Consider the following 26,091-nt stretch of genomic DNA (forward strand, 5'->3'; position numbering starts at 1 on the left):
AAATATTGACCCGAGGCTGAGACCTTGTATGCCAAAAATGTTGACAAAACTTTATACCAACCCTAGCGGGCATGTCCTGTTTAATATCTGCAGTATATGGAAAAAGCATTGACAATTTAATGCTTGTATTAATTTGAAAGAATTTTATGCAGTGGGTAGAAGCTTTACATTACCATTCCTAATCTATACCAGCCTTCTTTTTCTTTCTCAAAGGATAAGTGACTTACAGTGCTGGAAAAAAATACATGTTCTGTTGAACCAGTGAAGCAGCACCCGACCAAAAGTCTCTTACCTGACCTGGAAGGATCACCCATTCTAGGTGAGAAACAAATCAGTTTTCATGCTCCTTCAGTCCTGGATTTCTCCTCGACACAGATTTAGCACAGGAAAGCAAATAGTTGGTATAAAAATAAACTTTTTTATTTAAAAAAGTATATAGAGAACCTTTATTTATAGTGAAACCCATTCAAATAAACATTCAGTTAACAAACTTATGCTTTATAATGTTACATACTGTACCAAGTGATGAAATACAATGCCACAAAACAAGTGGTGAAATCTGATGATTGATTATCAGGCCTGTCAAATAAAACCCGCTCCAGCTAATGATAATATTTTGTGATGAAAGTCCAATTATGTTCATACCCAATAAGTAAATAAGAATCAAGAATCAATTGCCTCTCTAGCCTAAAGCTTTGCATTTTAGAGAGCTACTCTCTAGTGGCAAATTGTACTGAGAAATGTGGTGGTTTGAGTATATACAACATGAGGCTATCAAGCTCCTAGTGGAGCATGTTTTACGAGGCTATGTTACGGTCATGTTACATGCAGTAGAAGGGAATTGTGATGGAGCTGCGTGTCAAAGCCACATGTGAATAGGAACAATTATGTTCTGATGATTAAAGAGGCCACAGCTTGATTACTAGACAAACAAAAACAAACTAGACCCACAGGCTAAGTGAGCTGGCAGCTGATGAAAGGAGAGAGGCAAGGACAGTCCTTTTCCCATCGCTGGCCTCAGTCCTTTCAGAACACATTCACCACTTAGTGGGGGCATGATGTCCCTAAGCTGCCCTCTAACCTATAAACTAAGGATACTGTCACTTATAACAGTTTATGGCTAGCTACTGTTCTTGGATACACAAAACTCCACACATATAGGCTGCCTATATCTGCTGACACATCCCATGTCTACTCCAGATAGTGTGTTTATGATTTATTAACAATATTATATACCTTAATTCCCAACCTTGGGAAAACCATGGCTGCCAATCACCCACTGCTTGCCCCCACAATCAGTGAGGTGACTGTTTTAACCTTTACTACCAGGGCACTTCATCCTCAGCCTAAAAGCTATGATCCTATTTATCAAATGGGTAAAGGTTAAAACATGGATTGTGCTCTGCTGCACCAAACCCACACAACATACTGTGATACCTGAACAATGTAAATGGAATCCCTTAGGAGACACTAAATCTATAAATCTGACATCCTCACAAAAGCTGGTGGCAGGCATGTCAATCTCTCTAAGGTGGTAAATGTAATCAACTCTTTAATGATTGATGGCTGTGAGGGAGAAATGTCCAGGTGGAATAGAACTGAGGTTACTTCTGCCCAACCCTCCTTTATTATCACTGATCCTGGAGCCTCCAGCCACTGTCCATGACTGAGAGAGATGAATGAAACTGGCCTCTGATAGCCTACCTGGAAACATAGGCAGGTGCCATTGACTAGAAGTGACAGAAGGGGTCCTCCCTGGCAATCCCTGAAATATTTTTCTGGTTGTAGGGTTGAAGCAGGGTTTTCTTAGAATCCATTTCCTGCAAAGTTACAAACTAAGATAAACAATTTGCTGAACAACTTTGCAGGTTTTATTTTCTAGGTTTGGCTCTCTTATTCAGCAATTCCCTAGGAACCAATCTGAATTTATTTCAAAGCTTCATTTAGAGTTTTTAAGTAATCTGAATGTTAAATAATGTTTATACAACAATCTCAGTAATTCAGTGACATAATTATGGGAAATAATAAACAAAGTATTAAACTCTGAAGTGCCCCATACCTGTAACTCCCAAGGTCATTTAGCACAGCCCCATTCCCTCTAATTACATGGTATGACTGTACATTTTAAGTGGTAAGGTCATATGAAAGGTGCTTCATATGAAGTCATATGAAACTCTTAATTTGTGTCCCTTAAGTTATCATTGACATATGTGTCATATTTTATATATATATTCAGTTCCTGTTCTCTTCTTTCTTTTTTTAAATCCTAAGGACATTAAATGAAAAAAAAAAAGCCCTCTGTTAGTGCAACTTTAAGGTTATAAAGTTATCCAGAAAACAGTCAAGAAATTCAAAGTGTAAAATGGAGGGAGTGGGGAGAGTACAGGACAGGAATAGAAGGAGGGCTGGGGCAGGGCTGAGGGGGATGCACAACATCCCACTCCTTTTCAAGCCTTGGAGAAGTAAATAGAACCTGAGGCAACCTTAACTTTTTCATGCACCACCTCTGCCTGCAGAGCCTTCTTTAAAGGAGGATTCCAGAGATTGGTGGAAGCATTGTCAGCATGGTTTTACTGGAGCCATGCTGATATGGAGTCAGGAGAGAACCACAGGAGGCTGGGAGTCAGATAGGAGGCACAGGGTCACTATGTGTATCAGACAGGGTCTTCATGTGGCTCACACAGGATCTAGGTTTGCCCTGTGCTTTTATGGCAATAAAATAAATCTGAGACATATTATGGAGCAGGGTACTGAATGATGTGGCAGTGTTCTTAGTAAGGCATAGAGAGCTTTTATTTAACAGTTATTTTAATTCAGGCACTATATACCCCAGAAAAGAGATTCTGCTGTAAGCTGCCACCTGCCACCGTCCTATCTCCCGCCCTAGAATTCAAAGCCCTGCCTTACCAAATGGAAGATGGCTTTTGGTCTCTGTCACCTCCCCCACATCCTTACATCACAACAGCTGCTCCCACAAATGGCTTGCGCTTGGTGCTGATAAATCTCAGAGTCTTTCATTCTAGTTCATCGGAGTGAAGCCAGGCGAGTTGTTAGTGAGGGAAAGTCATTACCTTATAACAGTTCTTCAGTAGCTTACGATTTGAAATGACTTGGTGTCTCAGTGATGATTTCTGGAGACTAAGTATTGCCATCAAAACTGAAATCCAAGGATGGAATGGGCCAGAAGAATAAGCTACCTTCTCGTTTCCTCCCTTCATAGCTGAGTTGAAACAGATCAGTGAGATACTGTGAGAAAGCTTGCAGTACTGTTGCTCATGTTGTACTTTTGCTATGCATAAATGGACTGTAGTCTCTGAGTCTGACAATCTACCTCTCACAAGCACTGAATTCATTAAAAGAAAAACTAGTATGTATTGTAAAACTATCACCATAATTATTTTTTCACTGATTTGTGTTTCTTTAGGGTAGATCAGCTCAAATTACTGCAGTATCATTATTTTTATTATTATAATTATATATTTACTCATATTGTGGTAATGCCTAAGATCCCCAGTCATGGATCAGGACCCTATTGTGCTAGGCACTGTGCAAACACAGAACAAAAACATGGTTTCTGTCCCAAAAAGCTTACAATCGAAGAATAAGACAAGAGAAGTGGATACAGATGCACAGACAGTACAAGGAAACAATTTCAATTTTTTTTTTTTTTTAGTACTTGGAGAAATACTCTAACTCATGGTAACAAACATATTTCACATTTCCAAATAAGGATGGAAAAATAATATAGAAATGCCAGGAATTTGTGAACAGGATTGGATTGTTTCACATACCACATCATATTAACCAACTATGCATGAATGTAACTCTCAATGGCTAATCTCAGAATTTTGTGACTGGGAGAAGAATCAGGCAAGTTCATGGTAGCAGCAATTGCCCATTTGCCTCTAGGGGCTCATGCCAAGAGTCATAAAGCTGAAGCATGACAAACTATAGACATTTCTGAAGAGTGAGAAAATAGGTAGTCATGAACTAACGCCTGGAAATAAAAGGAAAAGTCAGTCAGCAGAGAATGCATTGATAATGTGACACCACATAAAAAGCAGGCTTTGTGATTAGCAACACAAAGCAAGAAATATGGCTCCAGAATCTGCCAGGATTTTAATTAAGGTTACTAAATAATACACATTTATTTCAGTGATTATGACACTTATTTGTTTGAGCCCCAATCCCTTTGGCTTCACTGCATGACACTGCTGTGGAACAGAGGGGCATTTTTTGGAAGCATCAGTGCTTGAAAGTGATGTGCCAAGTTCATGGGACAGTACTGGAGGTATATTTTACCCCATATAGTGGTAATGTTATGCTGCAGCCAAATGGGAATGAACAAAGATGCCAGAGATAGGACCTTAAAAACCCAAGGTCAAGTCTGTCTCCAAGGGGACTGAAAACCCAATGGCATATTTCATAAGATTAAGCGTGTTACTACGGTCACCCAGGCAAAAAATTGCCTCATCTCACTCTTAAGCTATAGGCTGCGTCATTTGCCCTCAGCTCATGGTAATACGTGTTTATTGTAAACTACTTGTGAATTTAAATCAAGGTTTTCAAATGTGGAAGATATGAGGCTAACTTCCCTCATGTTGCTTTTAAAATCCCAAAATGTATGTGTAGTTTGGGCAATGTTTTAAGATTCTCCAGAATGAAAGATGTTATATAAATGTCAGATTTCTGATGATTATTATACATATATGTGTCTTATTAGTTAATACTTGGAGGAAAGAGGGGCTGTTTTCCTCCATCATGATCCAAGAATAAGTTCCTCATGTCCAACCATCTGTTGGCACAGTGCTCTGCTAAAAATAGCAATAGTCCTTCCTGATGGACATAAAAGTCACACTAAATGCCAGCACCTTTTCTAAAAAAAAAAAAAAAAAAGCCAGATTTTGTGAATGTCAGTGAATTTTGGGCCCTGTTTTATTCTGGCTGTGTGTGTTATGGATTGGATTAAACTGAATTTTATTCTGTGCACAAAATTAGTGTGTGTTATGGATTGGATTAAACCTTGTTGAAACTGGTGGGTGTAGCAGTTACCCTCCTTTTGGGATCCATGTAAGAAACAATTAAGCTTTTTATAGATGTAGGTGGCTGAAACCATAGGAGCCTCCACCCAAAACACAAGCACATGTTGGCAGAGAAGTTTCACTGGCTATTGTTTGGTTGGAAGTGTGTTTGTCTATGAAAGAAGCAGCAGAAGACCAACGAAGCGGAGAGAGAGGGCAGCAAGGAAGAACCGGACACAGTCACAGAAGCATTGGTAGGGCCACCCTGAGAAAAAGGTGAGAGAGATAGAGAGTTCTTGGGCTACATCCTGGCTTGAAAGGGACTTGGAACTGTGAGCAAAGGAAGTGTCTCTTGTTGCTTGACTCTTCTTGTGTTCAGGGAAACAGGACATTATGTATATTCTCTGTAACAAACAGGATTGCAGCAAAGAAATACTTGACTCCATCACTAATTTCTCCTCCTAACTGAAACAACCCGTACAACCCTGAAAGTTGGCTAACCACTTGGGTCAAAAAAGGGGTAAGAATAAAAATATTTTGATTTCATGAATATTTTTGCCTCAAAATGTTTGCAAACTGAAAATTCACGCTAACTTTACTTGAAAAGCGATAAAGATATTAAATCAATATCTTTATTGGAATGAATATCTGAAGGGAGACTTCCTGAAAGGTTTCCATGGGGGTTATCACATGGGTTGGATTTAATTTGTGGCATAAATTGGTGCAAATCTCATTGAAGGCAACAAGATTTTCACCGGCTTATTCCTTGGCTTAATTTACCCATCAATGCTTAAGACTTTTAAAGCTGAACTTCCTGCACATATGTTATCTTAAAATAGTTTAATGTACTAATCCAGACAATCCCTAGACATGTTGGTACCTATCTGGAGCTGGATACAGTGGGCTGTGGGTTTTTTTTTTCTTTTTTCTTTTCTTTGAGGGACAGCTCCAAACACATTTTGTTACCAAGGGATTTGAATCTGTTTGGAGTGGAATTAAGGCACACGAGTTTTGCTTAGCTTTTGGGAACAGCTTATGTGTGCAAATAGCCTGACTAACATTTTGACCAGAGCTGCTTTGCTGAGTTTTTGAAATCTTGTGCTGTATATATGTAAGCTTTGCTTCTATTTCTGCTCTTTCAGCTACAGCATTGGTAGGAATTATATGCATATTATATATAAAAAGAGGCTAGTAAAGAATAGCTTTAGTCTGCATCAACTCATTTTTCTGCTACAAGAATTTAACCCACCCCAGAAGTTCTAATCCTTCTCATCTGCTGAGATAAAGCTAGGGCATATATGCCTAGGTGTTAAAAATGTCAATTTTTTCAGAGGATCAGTCCAGGTAACCCTAGATTTCACACCTAAACTCTCAGAAGTGGAAAAACTGAGCTGAAATATGGCAGGATTCAAGAATATGATGTGTAAAGATACATTCTGCTACCACCAGGTCAGAAACACTGCAAATATGGTTTCTCTGAGAACCTAGAAAGAAGAGACTACCATGAAAATAAAAAAGCATGGAAAAAAAAGAACTTCAAAACCCTGCTATTAGAGTTCATTCCAAGTTGTGAATGGTGTTTCAGGTCACTGGTTTTTGTTTTATCTGGAGGAGTTCACCTGTTCTTACTGAAATGGTGCTCGATTGTGCAAAATAGCCACATTTTTAAGCAGATTTGCTCCTGAGCTCTGCTGTTGATAATAGGATAGATAACAGTGATTCGCTCCACTGTTTTGTTCAGGTAGCATCAATAAGACATATCTAACATAACTGTATTTTTGTATTGGGTAATTTAAGGTATACATTGGTGCAGTCAAGTCTTTGATGTCTTGAATCTGAGACTGGTAGAGAGGAATCTAGAAATCTGGAAACTTGAAAAACTGATAATTTCCTGCTGAGCTATCGGAACCTTAATGCTCACTAAATACAGAAAACTTGACCACCACAAAGACACTTCCAGCTATTTCAAGTTGAGAATCCTTCTGGAGAGATTCAGAGATCTACAGCTTGCTGTGTGTTCTTAATTTACACAGCTCAGTTTAATCACTCACTCTTGCATCATGCTAATTGTAGGATTTTCTGCACTTTTTAGTCCCTACGGACTGTTCTGCTGACAGGAGATTTCTGGAATACTGCACACTCCAGCCACATCCTCCTAAGCTAGGGAAAGCAAGTGGCAAAGCTATGGTTATGTACCATGGGGAATGCCCTGTGCCAGGAGACCCTAAACCTATTAGGGGAGTTAAAAGGCTACTTCTTGTTGCTTGAGAATGGCAAAACAGCTGGACAAAAAGCTGACAATCTGGCCCACTCTTTAAAAATTATTTTGCTTATAAACATATGCTCTGCTTTTCTCTTCTCTCAACTGTGTGAAGTTTGAAAACAAGATTTTTAATTCTTAAAAGCTGAGTTCTGCTCTTGGATACATGGACGTAGCTCTCATTGATTTCAGTGAGAATTTCCAGGTCTGGTTGACACATACTTGAGGTCTTTTGCATAGTCAATCAATTGGTTCCCTAATCTGCAAAACTGTAGATCCAGCATGCAACTTTTCTGCCACCTAACCCAAATTTCATTCATGCCAGCTGAAGGGGAAGGAGATGACAAGGAATGAGATGACGCTACTTCCACAGAAAACAGGAAAAAGAGGCAAGCAGCCTCCAACGGACAGCAAAAGAAAGCACCGATGAGCCTCAAAGGGAATGGGACAGCAATCACCAGGAGAGAGGAGCAGAAGACATCATGAAAAGGCAAAGGGAGAAGTGCCCAAAGAGGAGTGGGTATGGAAAGTGGTGCATGAAAATAGTTCCACTATTTTTTTCTCCTTACTATGACCCCAACCAAACTCCATTCTTACAGAATGTTACCTTGAGGGAGGAAGAAACCTCATCATCCCCAGAGTTCGCTGGTTGGGTCCTTTGCATCACGTATTGTTGTTGCCGAGCTCCTGGAGCTCTTTATAAACCAGCCATGCAGTCTGGGGTTTAACTTGGCAGTACTCGAGATTCCTGGTGAAATCAACTGAACAGTTACCACAACGTCCATCCACCCGTCAGGAAAAAGTCCCCACATGCCAAAAATCACGGCTATATAGTTGAAAAACAAGAAAATCATGGACTCCATGCCACCCATGACTGATGAGACAAAAATGCAGCTTTAGCTATGACTATCCACAATTAAACTTTCCAAGGTCTGGTTGCTGCCTGAAAAACCTCAGCCCACTCTTCTTTTCCACTGGATTTGGAATGGATTTAATCATTTAAGGGTGATATTCCTTTGATACAGTCCATTGTTAAATAAAACTTTAAACAGACACACTAGGGATTCTGGGAAGAGGCAATGAAGTTGATGATGTGATAATTTTTGTTTGTGACTTACCCTAAGGGACTGTTAGAAACCTGCATCTGACAGCACATTATAAACCGCAAAAAGAGAACAATAGCATTCTCAATTTGCTCTGTTGTTTTCCTACTTGGATTAGATAGTGGTTTTGTACTTGTTATCTAAAAAGAGTTAGATAGAGAGTCTAAACAATGAAGAGCTTGAATTTTCTAATCAGTCCTAGGAAAAAAACCTGAACATATGCAAATACTATTGCCATCCAGTCATTTTGTAGCATGTAGGTCAGTTTTACGTAGTGTATAGTAAATATTCAATATGAAATTCCAATAACACTCTGCATATTCATAAACACGTTGCATATTCATAAACATATAGACTCAGATTTACTCCAGCATGAGCAAAATGTCCTGTTAGCAGAAAGTCTAACATGAAACCAAGTTGTTCTGGCATAAAGCAACTATATCCCAACCTTATACCAGTGAACTCTACAGCACTGAGTGGGACAGGGTAGTCAGGGGCTGTACAGATGTGATAACTCCCCATAGAAGACTTCTTACGGGGTGGGGAGAGTGAAAGGGTGGAATCCCATCCCTGGATAGTTGACTTAGTTGGTGCAGGGAGTTGTAGTGCATGTTCCCTTTGCAAACTTTAATAAATATGGCTATGTGATGGGGTGTCCACCCCACATTCACCCTGAAAGAGTTAACGGAGGCCAGACTGGGCCAATTAACCTGTTAGGCTGAGGTTTATTAGGCTGAAAGCGTTTATTAAAAGAAGCTCGCTGGGTTCCCCCACCAGCCACTGGAGAAATGGCACAAGTGGGGCAGTGCATAGGAAGACTGCTTGAGCCTGTTTGGGAGAAAAGACTCCCCCATCCCACTCAACCCCCACCCTGGAGGGCTGAGTCATGAAGAGGCCCCAGCAGCTTCTGGAGTGAGAGCGGGGCTTCAGATAAAGAGAGCGTTGGCCTGACCTAGCTACTCTCCAGAACCGCCAGGAGGCTGCGCCATCCAGCCGTGAGTAGAGCAACCCATCACAGGCTAATATATATATCTTATGCCTCTCTGGAAATGTCTACACTACAATCAGAGGTGTGACTGAAGCACATGCAGACATAGCTGAGCTAGCTTCGATCTAGCTAGTTTGAATAACAATAACACTGAAGCTCTGGCAGCTCAAGTAGGACCAGAAGCTAGCAGCTCAAGTACATACCTAGGGTTCTAGGTGGGCTTGAATATGTTTACATGCAGACATATAAGCATCATGGGCTTTTAAAAGCATCTTATCTGAGCTCTACTGCAGATATCCATAGCATATTCTGCATTTGTTCTCTGTCCAGCACTTCCACTGATAGTCATGGGAGTTCAACCTATGGAATAAGTATAAATTATGCAACTGAGTAGCCCAATCTTGCTCTCATTGATTTTCATAGGAACAGGATTACATAAGAACATAAAAACAGTCATATTGGGTCAGATCAAAGGTCCATCTAGCCCAGTATCCTGTCTTCTGACAGTGGCCAATGACAGGTGGCTTAGGCCTGAAATCTGCACTGCAGATCAGAGATAAGAATTCTTAAAGAGACTTGCTTAAAATCATATTTTGTATGTATGGTCCTTTATAGATATCCAAAGAACTACATGCAATGAGGGACTAATTAACTTAGCTATGGTGTAGAGCAGTGGTCTCCAAAGTGGGGTGCGCGGCAGGAGGAGCGCCACCAGAGGAGCGCTGCTTCGGCAATTCAGGTGGCTTTTCTTCTTTTCCTTTTTTTTTTTTTTTTTGCTTTGGCAGTTTGGGCTGGAGTCCGAGCACCTTTTTTTTTTTGTTTTGCTTGGGGGTGCGTGGTCAAAAAAAAAATTTTACTGATAGGGGTGCGTGATCAAAAAAGTTTGGAGACCACTGGTATAGAGAGATCATTAGCTAGATTGGTATTAGGGTCCGTATCAATTAAAGTTGGGGGAAAAGGTGTATTCTCATTTTCAGAAATGTTCAGCACAAAACATTTTTTTAAAATCACAAGTGAGAGCTCTGTGATCACAGTGCAAACAGATGGGAACTTGGAGATATCCCACACAGCTTAATTCATGAGAAAAATCTATAGGAGACTATTAAAAGGGGTCAAGAGGAGTCATTTTTCTGGTTTTTGAAGGGAGTTTGGGTGGGTGTCTGGATGAATGAACAAGCTCTGAGACCATGTAAGACAGTCTTTTTCTTTCATCCCACCTGATCCACATGCATTTGCTCTTCCGCTCACAAGAACTGAAAAAGAGAAAAAGAATAAGAATAGGCCTTTAGTTACTTGTCACTTTGAAATTTTCCACTACTTTAATTAAGTTCCAGAGCCTGGCAAAAGTTGTCAAGGTTTCAAAATAAAGGTGGGCTTAGTTTTCAAGGCAGTTTTCCCTGGTTCTTAGTATAGCTTCAAAATAAAGCAGTGTTAAATACCAAAGTAATCTTGGGCCTGATCCAAAACCCACTGAAGTTAATGGAAAGACTCTCATTGTCTTCAGTGGGCTTTGGATCCAGGCCCATAATTCTAAATTTAGGATCAGTTATAATTGTCTCTTTCTCTCCATTAATCTATACCATTAACATTGTTTTGGAATTAAAAGACACGAGGAAGCAGTGCTGGGCTCCCCACAGGTGTATTCCTGTGTAATCCAGGAGAAATACCATTTAACCTCATTTTAAACAAGTCTACATATTTGTATTGGATGTGGGAGGAGGAGAAAAACACAGGGTAAATTGAAATAGACTAGAAAGTGACAGATGAAAACAAAAGGACATAGGCTAAAACAAAATGTAGGATTAAAGATAAATGAAATAATGGGAGAAAGAAAAAGACAAGAGAGCAAGAGTCTGATCTTATTTACACTGGTGTAATTGTATGGAAATCAGTGGAGTTATTCTAGATTAAGGCTTTGACCCCATGGAGACGCTAAGTGTATGGTGAGCTGGGTATAAATCTGCATCACACTAGCCTGCTGCACACTAAGTGCCCAGACAAATGGAAAAGAAGGCTTCAGTTTGTCAAGAAGCTGTTGTTAATCTGCAATATGCTATGACAATATGTACTGATCATAATGGCATAACTACACTTCCTTGAACATTGAAAGAAGAATAATTTTGATGCATTCAAAATGGGTTTAAAGGATTCACTAAAAATCCCACACTGTTAATTAAACAGAAAAACAGAGACTAGCAAAAAGTAATATATGGAAGAAATTGCATTAGGGCATCTGGTGAAATAATAAATTGTTGGAGCACAGATTAAGTGATTCAGTATGTCAAAAGACCTCTAAAGTGGAATGGATTCAGTGTAAGTTGCGACATTTGTTCATGTGTTTAAATTTGAATGGTATTTTCAATGAGTTTTCTTTTTGAGCACAGACATTTCTCCAGGATATTGGTGCATGAAATGAAAAAAAGGGGAATCAGAGAGCAATCGATATAAAATAGAAGTTATGATATATGGAAGAGTGATAAGAAAAGCAAAAGAAATAAGTGAAAAAGCCATGACTAGCACAATTAAAGACAATAAGAAGGTTTTGGATTTTTTTTTTTACAAATATTAGGAACAAACAACTCTCTAACAATGGTATAGCTCTATTACTAGATGGATATGGTAAAATTCTTAATAATGATGCAGAAAAGGCAGAAGTGTCAATAAATACTTGTGTTCTGTATTTGGAAAGAAGCAGGAAGATGTACAAATATCACATGCGGATGATTAACTATATTACAATCCATTAGTGACTAAGGACGATGTTAAACAGCATCTACTAGAGCTAAACATTTTTAAATCAGTGGGCCTGAATAACTTGTACCCAGGAATCCTAAAAGAGTTGGCTGAGGAGATCTCTGGCCTCCTGATGTTATTTTTAATAAATCTTGGAATACTGGGGAAATTCCAGAAAACTGGAAATGTCCTAATATTGTGCCATTATTCAAAACAGATGAGCTGGAGGATCCAGGTAACTGTAGGTCAGTTAGCCTGACATCAATACGAAGCACAATAATGGAAAAACTGATATAGGATTCAATTAATAAAGAATTAAAGGATGAGAATATAATTGATGCCAGTCGACATGGATTTCTGAAAAATACATCTTGTCATACAAACCTGATTTAATTTTCTCCTGTGATTACAAGTTTGGTTGATAAAGGTAACTGCATAGATGTAAAATACGTAGACTTTGTGTAAGTTTGACTTAGTACTACACAATATTCTGATTTAAAAGATTAGCCCTATACAGGTTATATCATGTGGAGAACTATTTTGTATGATTAAACGTGCCTCAGTTTACTTACTTGATATTATTCTGGCTGACTGCATGGACATACATCAAAGAAGACTGTTAGGAAGGAGCAAGCAGGAAATGAAATAATGATAGAGGTAAGATATTTCCAGGGACAATACCAAAGGGTCCTTAAGAGAAACAATTGGTGAGCTAGTCGGGAACTCCCTACCTGCCTGTTGCCAGGAGGCCTATATTTCCAAGGCCAGGGACTAAGATCAAAAGAACACTAAGCTGTAAAAAGCCAGGCCTAGAGGAAAAGAAGAATAAATGGGCAGCAGCTTCTTGAGGAGAGACACTAGGGTGACCAGATGTCCCGATTTTATAGGGACAGTCCTGATTTTGGGGTCTTTTTCTGATATAGGTTCCTATTACCACCACCACCTCCTGTCCTGATTTTTCACATTTGCTGTCTGGTCACCCTAAGAGATGCTGATGTGGCAGGGCTGTGGAACTAAGGCAGGGGTTCTGCAGCTTTGAGAGACACTGTGAGCAGCAGCAAGCCCCAGGCATGCAGGCCTTTATGAGGTGTAACCTTTTCCCCCTAACTGTGGTATACTTTTGGATGAATGAACAATATGTCTGTTTCGAAGGAGCTGTTTTGAGTCACTTTAATCAATTAACAGTCACAGGCACCCAGAGTGGAATGGCTTGCAGGTCTCAATTACATTTGGGCCGCTCATGGTAATACAGTCAGAAAGAGGGAGGTTGCCACATAGGGTCAGTCTGGGTGTGGTAGAGCTGCAGGGCTCCACTTGGACAGCGGTGAAAGTAGCAAAACTTGTCACCTGAGGAGTGCGCTCATGCAGAACTGCCAGGGGGTATGAGGCACAGCACGCACTGCAGCCATGGCAGGACAATGGGAATAGGGTGTGTTGTAGCCATAGGCCTAGTCTGACCGCGATATTGGGGGGGGAGGGGACACATGCACGCACACATGTGCACACGGAAGCCAGTTCCTGGGCTCACTGGCTCTCTCCCCCTGTCTGGAGTGATACCTGGGTTGCCACCCAGGCTTAACAGGAGAACCCGAGTAGCTGCTGGAGGCTACTCCGGCATCAGCTGCTGCAGCGATATCACTGCTCTGGAGCGGCTGCCTCCCTGCTGCTGCTGCTGCCGAGGGACTGACACATGCCGGGTTCCTGCTTCCCCCGCCCATTCCCAGATCCCCTTCTCTTCTTCGTCGTCCCCTCCCCACTGTCTCGTGCCCCATCCCTTTCTCCTTCCCCTGCCGCACCCACCCCCCGCAGGCACGCACTGTTGTACGGGAAACAGGTGGGCACTAAGACCCAGGAGGTGGCGTCCAGCTGCTGAGGCAGCGACCCAGAGCGCAGGCGAACAGCTGCTTCGTCCCGCCCCCTCCACTCTCCGCGAGCCGAAATGTGCTGGGCGGGGGGAGTGCGGCGTGGGAAGGAAAGAGCCCCCCCCCCCCTTCCACTCCCAGGTGGGCTGAGCAGAGCAAGGCCTGCAGCAGGGCAGAAATCAGGCGAGGGCGAGTCGCATATGACCCCGCGTGACCCCCCCATCTCGCCTCTGTTTGGGAAGGCAGTCTCCCCCCCCCCCCGCCCGCCCGCGGGCATCCCCCAAACTATGCCCATGGTTGTAGCCTGGTGATCCAGTTTAAAGCGGGGTGAACCACAGAGTTCCATTTGGGACAGACTGCAGGTAGAAGCAGCCTGTGTCTTGGAAGGCGTGTCCATGGGAGACAGTGGGGAAGAGATCACAGGAGCAGCCTGATAGATCTCAAAACTAGTCATCAGTGCGGAATCATCACTGAATGGGGAGGTTTCTAGTAGGATTCCGCAGGGACCAGTGGGGGCCTGATGCTATTCAGTATTGTTATCCATGAAGTAAATGCAAAATCACCACTGCTAAAATGTGTGGATGACAAAGATTGGTGGAGTGATGAGGGCAGGGCAATCATACAGAGTGATCTGGATTGCTTGGTAAGCTGGGCCCATTCAAATGAAATTTTAATACAGTCAAACAAAAGGGCATACATCTGAAAAAAAAACCCCAACAAGAAGAAGACCACAGCTACAGAATGGGGGAACTGTATCCTGAAAATCAGTGATTCTGAAAAGGATTTATGGGTCATAGTGGACAATTGACTCAACATGTTCTCCCAATGTGATGCTGTGGCTAAAAAGGCCAATGCACTCCTTGGATATATCAACAAAAAAGTAGTGCGTAGAAGTAGGGAGGTGACTTTACTTCTGTATATGGCATTGGTGACACTGATACTAAAATACTGTGTACAATTCCACTGGTGGAGGAATAGCTGGTGCAGCTGCACAGGGGTCCATGCAATTTAGAGGGCAAGAAAGTACTGTTGCCAGAATAGTACATAGCATCCCTCCAGCACCTGAAATCCAGGCCAGAGTGGTGTTCGGGCATTTGATGCCTAGGGTTGCAACACCACTGAAATTCGACCCAGCTTCTCCCTCTGTAGTGCCAGATGGATGGGCAGCTGGGCCAAGTCTGTGCACTCCAAGCTGCAGTGGCAACTCCTTCCCAGGGACACTGAGGGGGAGCAGGGATGGATGTGGAGTACAGAGAAGGGGCTAGATTTTGGAGTTTCTATCCTGTGTGTGACAGAACAGTTGAATGGGCATGTTTGATGTTCACATTTTTAAAAAGAACATTGAAAAATTGGAGAGAGTGCAGAAAAGAGCCATAAAAATTAGTTGAGGGCTGGAGAAAAATGCCTTATAGTAAGAGACTTAAAGAGCTGTTTCACGTAGCAAAAACAGTAATTGAAAGGTGCCTTGATTACAGTGCACAATTATCCTCGTTGGGAGAAAATACTAGGTATTAAAAGGCTCTTTAACTTAGCAGAGAAAGGCATCACCAGAAGTAATGGCTGGAAGTTAAAGCCAGACAAATTCAAATTAGAAATAAGGCACACATTTTTAGCAGCAAGGGTGATTAACCATTAGAACAAATTACCAAGAAAAGTGGAGGATTCACCATCTCTCAATGTCATCAAATCAAGTCTGACTGCCTTTCTAGAAGATAAACAGACACAAGTTATTGGACTCAGTATATGGGTAACTGGGTAAAGTTCTATGATCTATGTGTTATGCAGGATAGACTAGATGAACTAATGGTCACTTCTGGCCTTAAAAATCTATGCATTTCACCATCTCCCTCGCATCTCACAGCCTATTGCACAACTTGGCTGCATTAAGGTGTATGTGACATTTGTAGTTCCCAAAAACTCAAAACAAAACTCACCCTATAGTGGTCACCTTTTGCCTGGCTCAGAACAATGTCATTGATTTTCATTGTTTCCACCTGAACTCCAAACATTTCCAGAACCATTGTAAGCCTTAGTGTACCAGGAGTGAAACCCTGACCCAAGTGAAGTCAATGGCAAAACTCCCATTGATTTCAATAGGGCCAGGATTTCATCACAGATTTGCAAAAAAAAACCAAAAAAACAAAAAACAGAAACCAGACAAATGTTGCAGTTTGCCTTCAAGGGGAAAGACCGTGTATTACTAGACACAGGTTGAAGCTGCAATGTTTTGATGCAGCTCAGGATTTCCTCAGAATCTGAGGGTGTTCAGTCTGATGTTTAGGATGGGCTCAGCTCTATTACAGATGCAATATTTTTTGGGATTTGATGCAAAATATTTAGATTGCTTCCTTAAAATTTTTACAAAATAAGGTCTGAATCATACTGCATTGTACCTCATATTGCACAACTCATTCCACAGCCCAACGGATTTTGTGTATATGGATCACATCACAGATGCTCTCATCTCTTTACTTGTTTAGGATCGTTTGATGTTTGCCAGTTCTGTTGCTTTGATAATGGTTTGCAAACTTTTAGATCTTGTCTTTGTTGCACCTTTGTTTGTCAATTCAAGGAGAGGCAAGGCTCTATAAACCTTTGATCAGCATGCTGCTACTTTACCAGAAAAAATAAATCATGCTGTCAACAGGAAGATATGAAAAGGGGGGGTTGTAAGAATGAGGATAACTGGTTGGGTACAAGAAACACGATAGGGGAATCTCTTTTCCTCAGAAAATAAATGTGTTGGTAAGAATGATTGTGTTTCATATAATATACTGTGGGTAAAACTTTGTATCAGGCTAAATCACAACAGTACATTTTGCTGGTCTCACAACAGATCAGAAGCAAGCATGAAGGATGTTGACTTATATGACTAGCAATGTACATAGTAATAAAAAATGATATGGCTACTGCCATTGTAAACGTGATAGGTACTGCTAGTAGCAATCCTAAATCTTTGAATATCCATTTCAATACATATCATCTGTTTTTTATATGTCTAATTAGGTGCATTGAATTACCCTGGGTGTTAAGGGTGAGGGTTCATTAAGAAACAGAGGGGATTTATACTTGTGGGCTTCTCTATTACAATGGAGCAGGATTTTGCACAAAATTATGAACCTCTGTGTGGTACATACTTAGGAGTATGGAAGTTATGTGCTTCACTGTTCTAACTGAGGGGCAACAGACCACCTGACCTTGATTCGCTTCCTTCAGCTCTACTAGCTACAGACTCCCTGGTACAAATATTAGAAATACATATAGCCAAATTAGAGCAGTGCTATACAGAGACATACAGTCACGCAAATGATAGATTATTTATCTATCTATAGAATTTAGATGGCAAGGAATGTGCCATTATTATTATAGGGCTTGATCCAAACTTGCCTGTGTGATATAAATTAAAGTGTAAGGCCCTTTTGCATGTACGATAGTTAAGTCTTATGAAAATGACCCTGTTCTGTTTCTGTAAGTACTTTATATTCTTAAACTCAGAGGACCTTTCCACAAACTCATGGGAGGGTCAGTAAAAGGCCCAGAGTTTGGATGCTGTGCATTCAGATATCAGAGAAAGTTGAAGAATGGTTGTTCTCGGTTGTTCAAATGTGGTATAGGGCCTGTGCAAACTATAATTTGAAAGTAATTGGGGTAATTGCCGTAACTACAAAAATTAAAAAGCACAGGCTTCATTTTTCTTTCACAAAGCTGTACCAGTAATGGCACCATCCATCATTTTGCTGTGAAAACAGTAACAAGTGCTAATGGAAATTCAGCACTGTGTGCACTGCTATTGCACAATGAGCAAAAGTTGAAAAACAACTGTCAAATCTTATTGTTACAGAAAAACAACTTCTGGTATTACCTGGATAATAAGAAGAAACTGAAGAGTAGGCTAACTCATTTGCGTCTTTTCAATAAGGGTTGCTGTAATTAACATAGTTTCTCTCTCTCACACACACCCTTTTTGTATCAGGCCCCTCAGGCTATATCTACACAATGAGCTACTGGTACAATTCCCTTGCTCCTGTACACATACTCACACTAGCTCTAATCAAATTTGTGTGAGTCTAAATAGCAGGATGATGCTAAGGGTTCCCAGTACAGAGCTTGAAGTGGCTCACAAGCCCCTCAACCCCGCTGAGCTCATTGTCCAACAAGATACCAATGAGGGCCAGGGCGCAGTGGCAACAGGGACAAGATGCTTCGGCATTACTGGAGGACAAAAAGCATGTGATTCTGCACTCCTCCCCAGCAGATCCCCCTGCCAAACCCAAGGAGGACTGAGAGCTGTGTCAGGAACCAAAACCCAAGGCTAAGTTACAATGGACCCCCACCCACTCTCCCAATGTCCTCTCTTGCTCTGATGCTGCATTCCTGATTTTAAGCCCAGCTCCCGCTCAGCTTCAACCCTTTAAATGGTCCCCAAGCAAGATATGGCTATAAATCAACAATTTTATTGATTTCTGATGAACTACTATGATGCATTTGGCAGAAGTTATAAAACATTATTAAGAAACAATCATTGTGCCCCGGTGTCTGTGAATTTCTCAATCAGCATGTAGGCAGTGATGGTCCCAGGGCTGCATGGACCAGAGGAAGGGAGGGTGCAGGTTTAGAAAGGTCCCGGTTTGGGATGGGACAGTTGTAGGAAACGTATAGTTAACTACAGCTGTCTTTTGTCCCTTGTTCCAGTGCTTCACCCCTGTCCCCAATCTTACCATCCCCTTACAATCAGATTACGTATCTTGCATCTCCCTTTGCACACTCCATATGCTAGTTGAGAATACAGTCAATTTCCAGTCAAATTGCCTCCCATGCCTGTAAGCACATTTCAATACATTTCTGGTGTAGCTGAAACTCCAGCTTGGTCCATCTTCATAGCTGACCAAACCCCAGCATTCAACAATATGTAGAGTGGTAACCATTAGCAGAAACCTCTCTCTGGCATAGTTCCTGGATCTCCTCCACATGACTGGAAAGTCACTTCTCCTTTCCATTCTGTTTTTTTGAAAACTGCTATGTTCTCCAAAAGTTGACAAGGCTTTAAAGAAGACATTGCAATCTGGTAACATAGCCCCTGGAAGAAACTGCCACTGCATCCTAGTCCACTCTTTAGACACTATGAACATTTTACATTTTTAAAAACATTAGTACATTTTTCTTACCGTTATTAGCTTCTGCTCTTTCCTCATGGGGCACAACAGTTGTCTGAACCAAGGATAGTCTAGCAGTTGCATTCCTGGAATGATGAAAAGTATCAAAATTGTGGCCTTCTACAGCAAAGTCATGTTATGTGGGGGGATTTATCAGCTTCTTCAACGGGGAAAAATTAATGCCACCCTTCTCTTTCAATGGGCTGGACCTTTGGCTCTTAAGATGGAAACTATTCGCCAGGAGAAATACCCCAGAGAGAGCAGACAGAGGAGGGCTGTGGAGAAGCTGCTCATTGGCATGGACAGGAGAAACCAGGAACAGTTTTAATTCCTAAGGGCATGGGAGGATAGGACTCTTCAGCAGGAAGAGACACTGATGAAGTAGCTCGTGAAGCAGGAGGCACACCATAGGGAACAGGAGCATTCCCTAATGGAGAGGCTGATAGAACTGGTAGCTGAACAATTCTGGGGTCTGCCTGCTGTTGTGGCCACTGCACCTCTCCATGAACTGGCACCTCTCCCTCCACCTGCTGCCCAGCGTGCTGCTAAGGTGGAGGACCCAACCACCCCAAGTGACCAGGAGGAGCCTGCAGGACTCCCAGGACCATACCCTACACCAGCATCTGAAACCCCTCACAGGGAGACTCCGCTGAGCATCCAGGAGGGGAATGATGAGTCTACAGAAGTCCCTGAAGCCAACCAAGTGCCTGCTCCCCAAACGCCAAACCCCTCCACAAGACCCCCCCAATTGTCCCCATGAACAATTTTCCCCCATCATTCGCCCTTTGTCAGGGGAGGGCAAGGAGATGGGTACAGAGACATTTACATTGGGTTGTTGTTCACAGATTCAGTCTCATGTTTTGTGGATCTACATTCATTTTAAAAAAAATCAATTACATATTCCATATAATACTGCTAATAAATATTAGACTTCCTTTGACTTATGTCTGGACCCTCCTTTCTAAGTATGACGAATATAAGGTGTTTTCAGATTCAGGATTGGGCCCCACAATTCACAGTGCCAGAATTGGTATGGTGTAACTGTCTGGTGCCATCATAATGCGACTACTTTTCTGTCTGTCCCACACCCACAAGCCCTGCCCTCCCATGTTAAAAAAATCTGCAGTCCCAAGGATACATTGGTGGGATAAGTAAAGTGCAGTTAGTGATACATGCTCACAGAAAGCACTGCTGTTCTAAATGCAGCAGAACCCACAACATAGAAAATGGGAAGAGAAATGTCTTTATGGCTTGGTTGACATGCAGAAATACGAAACACATTTTAAGTAACAGTACAGGCAAAGACAGCATTTGCCACTACCCAATGATTAAACAGCCTCTCCTTCCCCTTCCCAAACCTTGACCAGTTCCAACCATGTTATAGCTCAGCTGCACCCCCCCAAAGAACAAAGCCAACCCAAAGGTATTAAACCAGCGGAGGTGCCATGTTATAATTGTCTGTTTTGTGTAAATTGTCACAGGAACAAACAGCTAATGATCTTTGGCTACAGGAGGGGAGGGGGGGAATCCTCATAAAGCTCCATAGCCCCACAAATATGTGTCAATGTTCCCTCATTTGCATTTCTAGCAGCTGCATAGTGTGTGAAGGTGTCCCTCAGCACAGGCAGATGTCATCCTCTGCCTCCCCGTTGTGTCAAGGTGCTTGCACATATGGCATCCCTCAGTCTCCTTGCCTGCTGGGCTGGGACAGTATACATGTGAATGGGATCTGGCTGCCTCTATAGAGTTTGCAGACTTGTCCTGTTTCCACTTGGGACAGAAGGACTCCCCTTTACTCTCACAAACGTTTTGAAGTGTGCAGCAAATGATGATTATATGAATAGCGTTGGTCTCATTGGCATCCAACAGGATTTCAACCTACCAAATTTGCATTCCACAACCATCGTGCAGCTGCTGAGTTTGTAACTGAACTCTCTTTTCCCAAGGTCATTAATGTTCAGGTATGTTTTCATGAACCAAGTTAGGAAAGGGTATGAGGTATCCCCCAAAATAACAGTTGGCACAAACACACCATCTAGAACCATATAGTTTCTGGGGAATAAAGTCCCTTTTTGCCCTTCATGTACAGTTTCGATCTGCTAAGCACCCTGTCATCATGAACCTTTCCAGTGTTTCTGATATTTGAATCTGCCTCTGTGGCCCACTAAGCATTGCAGAACAAGTGAAAAGTAACCTTTTCAGTTTGCATACTCGCTCCTTTTAGTGGGCAAAGTACTGGGATATGGGTGCCATCAGTGGCTTCTGCACACTTTGGAAACCCCATCCTCTGAAATCTAGCTATTATTTCTGGAACTTTTCTTATGTCAGCAACCCATGGGTAGGTCACAATGTTAATTGCCTCACAACCCTGCACAATTCCAATGGTGGACTTTCCAACCACAAAGAGGTTTGCAATGGACTTATAGCTGTCTGGTGTTGCCAGCTGCCACCGAGCAGTAACCACATGCTTCTGCACCAGTATGGCTTCCCCGAATTAAGTTCAGGTGCTGAGGTTTGTTGCAAACTCCTCCCACAGCTCCATGAAGGTCTGTTTCCTCATTCAAAAGTTCTGAGGCCACTGCTGGTCATTCAGATTTCCAAAATGATGTGATCCCACCAAACTGTGCTGGTTTTCCTGCACCAGAAGCAATGGTCCACCCACAGGCATACCGTGGCAATACCAGCATTCACCCTATCTGTACCATGGGAACTGAATGAACTGTCATTCAGCCATCTTTGATGTGTCAGAAAGTTATGTCCAAATTCTGCTAGCATCTCACAAATCACCTGCTCCACTGCATAACCATTTGTCCCCCAAAAAGCAGCCGCAGCAGAACCACATCATCATCCCATTGCTCCATGTCAGCCACCCAGTTTGGTGGGAGGGATATGAGAAGGAACTGCCATCGGAAAATGTGTGAAGGCAGGGGAGAGTGCCAATGACATACAGCAAAGCTGTTCCTAGAGCATCTCCCTGTGATGCACAGAACCCTAGGATACCACCACTGAAATGGTAGTGCTAATGTCACATAACAACTGTGGCAGTGTATATACAGGTATCATGTGTACACAGTGTTATACCTATGTTCAGCACAGCATACGTGGACCCTCAGTGCAGGCATAGGGAATGTATGTGAGCATATGTGCAACAGTGTAGCCTGGGAGAAACCCCGTGTGGGGACACTGCAATCACAGGCTTTATTAGTTAGCCTAAGAGCTAAACAGCCATGGAGAACTGCAGGGACTCTCTCTGCCCAGAAGGCTGAATAAAGAATGGAACTACACAGGTAGGGTAACTAGATGTCCCGATTTTATAGGGACAGTCCCGATTTTTGAGTCTTTTTCTTATATAGGCTCCTATTACCCCCCACCTCCATGCCGATTTTTCACATTTGCTGTCTGGTCACCCTATACACAGGCCTGCCTCTTCTCTAACGTGAGAGCAAAGCTATAGTCTCCACGTTATTTAGGGTCACCTTTTGGCCCTTTTCTTTCAGCAAACACACCATGAATGGAAAGGACAGAAACCTGACAGGGCACAACATTAGGGCGCAATCCTCCCTTCCTTTCTCACATGAATGCAGATATTGCAGGATTAATCCTTTTATGACTACCCACAATGCAATCAGATGCAATTTTCAACATCTCGGTAAAAGCCACCTTGCCCACTAATTCATAGACAGAATTATTTATTTGACCAGTGAGTAAAATTTCATTAGCTTTTCCATCATCCAGGTAAACAGTGTGTGAGTAGAATTTGAACAGCAGCTTATCAATTTTCATGGCAATTTTGCCAGACCGCTCTACCTCTCACCCACTGCGCTCAGAGGCAACGTGTTTCTTTCAGGGTTGTACACTACAATCAGAAGATTCATCTGGAGGCTCCCAAACCCAGTCCTCTTGTATGATAATGAGCAGCACTTTCTGCTGGGACAACACAATCTCTAATATCTCCACAATCTCCAATATTTTCTAAGCGTGTCGTTTAGATCATTCAGTAATCTTCAGATTTTCATATTGCATAGTAAGGTCTTGTGCATTTTGGAGCATTCAAAAGTGTAACACGTGTAAGGGAGAGAACCATAAGGCTATGCTTATGACAACTAGTGTCTTTGTGCTTCAAGATGCATGTGCTTTTATCATCAAAGGCACCTTTCTAATTGTGGAGATTGAAGAGCTATTTTGATTCAAATCCTAGACCATGATCCTGATCTTGTTTACTACACGCTACACCCTGGGATATTATTTGGGGAGAACATCTGGACTGGGCATAAGATGCAAACTCAGCCATATAGATTGCCTGCTGACTGAGAAGAGTGTGGATATTACCTGTTGGAGGAGCTGAGTTATATAATATGTGCTTAGTTTCAAATCTGAAAATGTGAAGGCACATGTCATTCACCTAACTAAAGATGATACTATGAAGACTTTACTTTGCAGAATATAACAAAAATACAGTATTTGCTGTGAGAACCCAGAGTAGGATAATAGATATAAATGACAAATGTTCAGCAAAACCAGGCTCATTCAATGTAGTATCTGCCAGTGCATTCCATTTGTCTAACTGGATACTAACAGTAATTCATATGCATATCAGAAGGCAGTCACTCCACAGTATTAGTACAAGATCATATTAGCTTAATTGAGTATTAAATTAATTTAATATGGAAGGATTAGTGTATGTCACGTAGTCTATACAGTGTATTTTTCCTATATCAATTTAGTATTTTATAAGCCTGAACAATATTCTGCCTGGAATAAATTTTCCATGTTAGCGTAACAGTCCACTTGTCTAATACAGAGCAGTGCCAAGGTTGATATGGAGCTATTATTGATATTTGCAGCCCGTTAGCTGCAAAGGGACCAAGTCAGGGCAGCAGACCCATTGTACAAGGTGCTACCCAGACACATAGGGAGGCATGGTTTACAATCCCCAAAGAGCTTACAATCTGCTATGAAACATAATCTAACAAACATTATAATGGATGACAAGGGCAATGAACAGTTCATATAGTTACATAACTTAAGCCCCCTTCATGTAAAGAAAATCACATGGACAGGCCCTTATACTCATGCAGCACTCTATCAACTTCTTCTACTACTTAGTTCTTCTATATAGACTTGATACTGCATGACTGAAGTCACAGGGAGTTTTGCCATAGACTTCAGTGGAAGCAAAGATCAGAGACTAAAAACTAAATGAGGGGCCAGACCTTGAGGTATGGCCAAGGAGTTCAGAGAGGCAGTGCAAAACTGCCTTCTGCGCCCCACCCATGTCTCCTGGCACAGCTCCTCTAAAATATGCCAGCTGCCAGCAGCGACCAAGGGCTGTTCCAGCAGCTTTTTAGGGATTTCTTGACAAAGCCCCTTTTCCTGATCTTAGTAACTGTGCTGGGGCGTGCATGGAAAAAGTGGTATAGGAGCCACTTTGGTGGCTCTATACCATCTAAAATTTCCCTAGGCAAGGAGAATCCGCAAGTAGCCAGAAAAGCCAGCTTGAGGGCAACTTATTGCTACTGGCACAGTTAAGCTGAGGAGCGGGTCATAGATGTTTGTTTGTGCAATCATAGTTTGTCAGTAGATCTCAAAGCACTTTCAAAGGAGGTCAGTGTCCTTACTCCCCATTTTACAGTTGGGGAAATTGAGGCACGGAGTGGTGAAATGTGCATTTCCTTATTCAATCCTTCAACTTAAATATTTCCTCCTTAAATATACTACATCAAAATCAATATTTAATAGAAGTCACAATGAATTGATTCAAAATTATAAACTCAGAATGAAATATTTTTACCTTATCAAAATGATTTTTTTTAAATTTCCCATTAAAAATTTTAATTGAAATCAACACATTTCCACCAAATATTTAGATTTCCACCAAGCTGCCTTTTTTTCAACTTCTGACTGGCGCTCATATTTTCTTTTTAATACTGCCTTGGTTATTTTTGGTGTGTTTTAGTTGTATGGGCCCAGGCCAGTGCCTAATGAAGTCAACAGAAAGGATTCCAATTGACTTCAGTAGTTAGTGGATCAGTCCCAGTGTGTGATGGGTTTAGGTTTCTGTGGGAGGGCTGTAGGGAAGAAAGGGGACATTCTATAGCATTGCTGACATCGGGTGAAAGAGATGTATGTGTTTTTAACTGTTTAACGTAAGTGCAACCTGGGAAAGGTGTATTATGTAAATTAGATACAAAGATATATGATATACATGTACATATTCATATGCACTAATTACATATAGAATTCTATATTCATAGATACAAATGGAATCCAGGAGCACAAATGTATTGGCAATTTTTTTCAGTCCTCTTGCATGAATTCCTCAGCCAATTATAACTCTTCAAGGAATGAATTTAGGTTTCCTAAGTGAGAAGTAGAAGACAGATATACAGAGGTGCTAACTGTCGTTGCAGCACCATAAACTGAAGCAACAGATTCGCCTTCAGCAATTAGAGCCTGTACATTGTCCAAAGTGGAAACTATTAGCAATTGTATGGCAGCTAGCTTTTTACTTCTTTGACTTACGTGAGAATGTGATGAAATGGCAGATTATGCATGCATCTTATGAATGCAAACTTTCCACATGCTGAATAAGACCAAGAATACATGGCTACAAATAGGACTCCCCATCCACAGATGATTTAGGCATATGCAGTATCTGTGCATGTAACTTACATTTTCCTCATTTCCAAAATACAGGCTGCAAATGCATTCAGCTGCCTTGGTAAAACAGGAGGAAAATGTGTGGCCTTTCTGATTCCTACGTAGAAATTCCAATATATTAATTTTTGTGAGACAAGTCAAATAAGAATTGTGTGTGTAAACTGATTTGATAGTATGATATTCACACCCACACCCACATACCGTACAAAGCACAAAATTGGACATAGTTGCTGGTCAGTATATACGTAGTTGACATAATAAATGTATTTTGGAACTCAGGCATAAATGCACATGCATAATCACATCCAGTA

General features: G+C 41.6%; 1 long non-coding RNA gene across 4 annotated transcripts; it reads right to left on the reverse strand.

The window, feature by feature from the left end:
- Positions 1-397: 397 nt before the first annotated feature.
- On the reverse strand, positions 398-22,126 carry LOC122173658 (uncharacterized). Of its 4 annotated transcripts, XR_010589059.1 has the most exons (6): positions 19,133-22,126; positions 15,614-15,672; positions 10,590-10,625; positions 9,576-9,732; positions 7,889-8,029; positions 398-3,220 (listed from the first exon to the last, which is right to left on the reverse strand). It is a non-coding gene; the product is annotated as an uncharacterized LOC122173658 (long non-coding RNA). The 4 variants fall into 4 exon arrangements; XR_006174308.2 differs by having other exon boundaries at positions 398-8,029; XR_010589058.1 differs by having other exon boundaries at positions 7,889-9,732.
- Between the last annotated feature and the right edge of the window lie 3,965 nt (positions 22,127-26,091).

This window comes from Chrysemys picta, chromosome 7 (assembly GCF_011386835.1).
Source record: "Chrysemys picta bellii isolate R12L10 chromosome 7, ASM1138683v2, whole genome shotgun sequence".
NCBI classification, from domain to species: domain Eukaryota; kingdom Metazoa; phylum Chordata; order Testudines; family Emydidae; genus Chrysemys; species Chrysemys picta.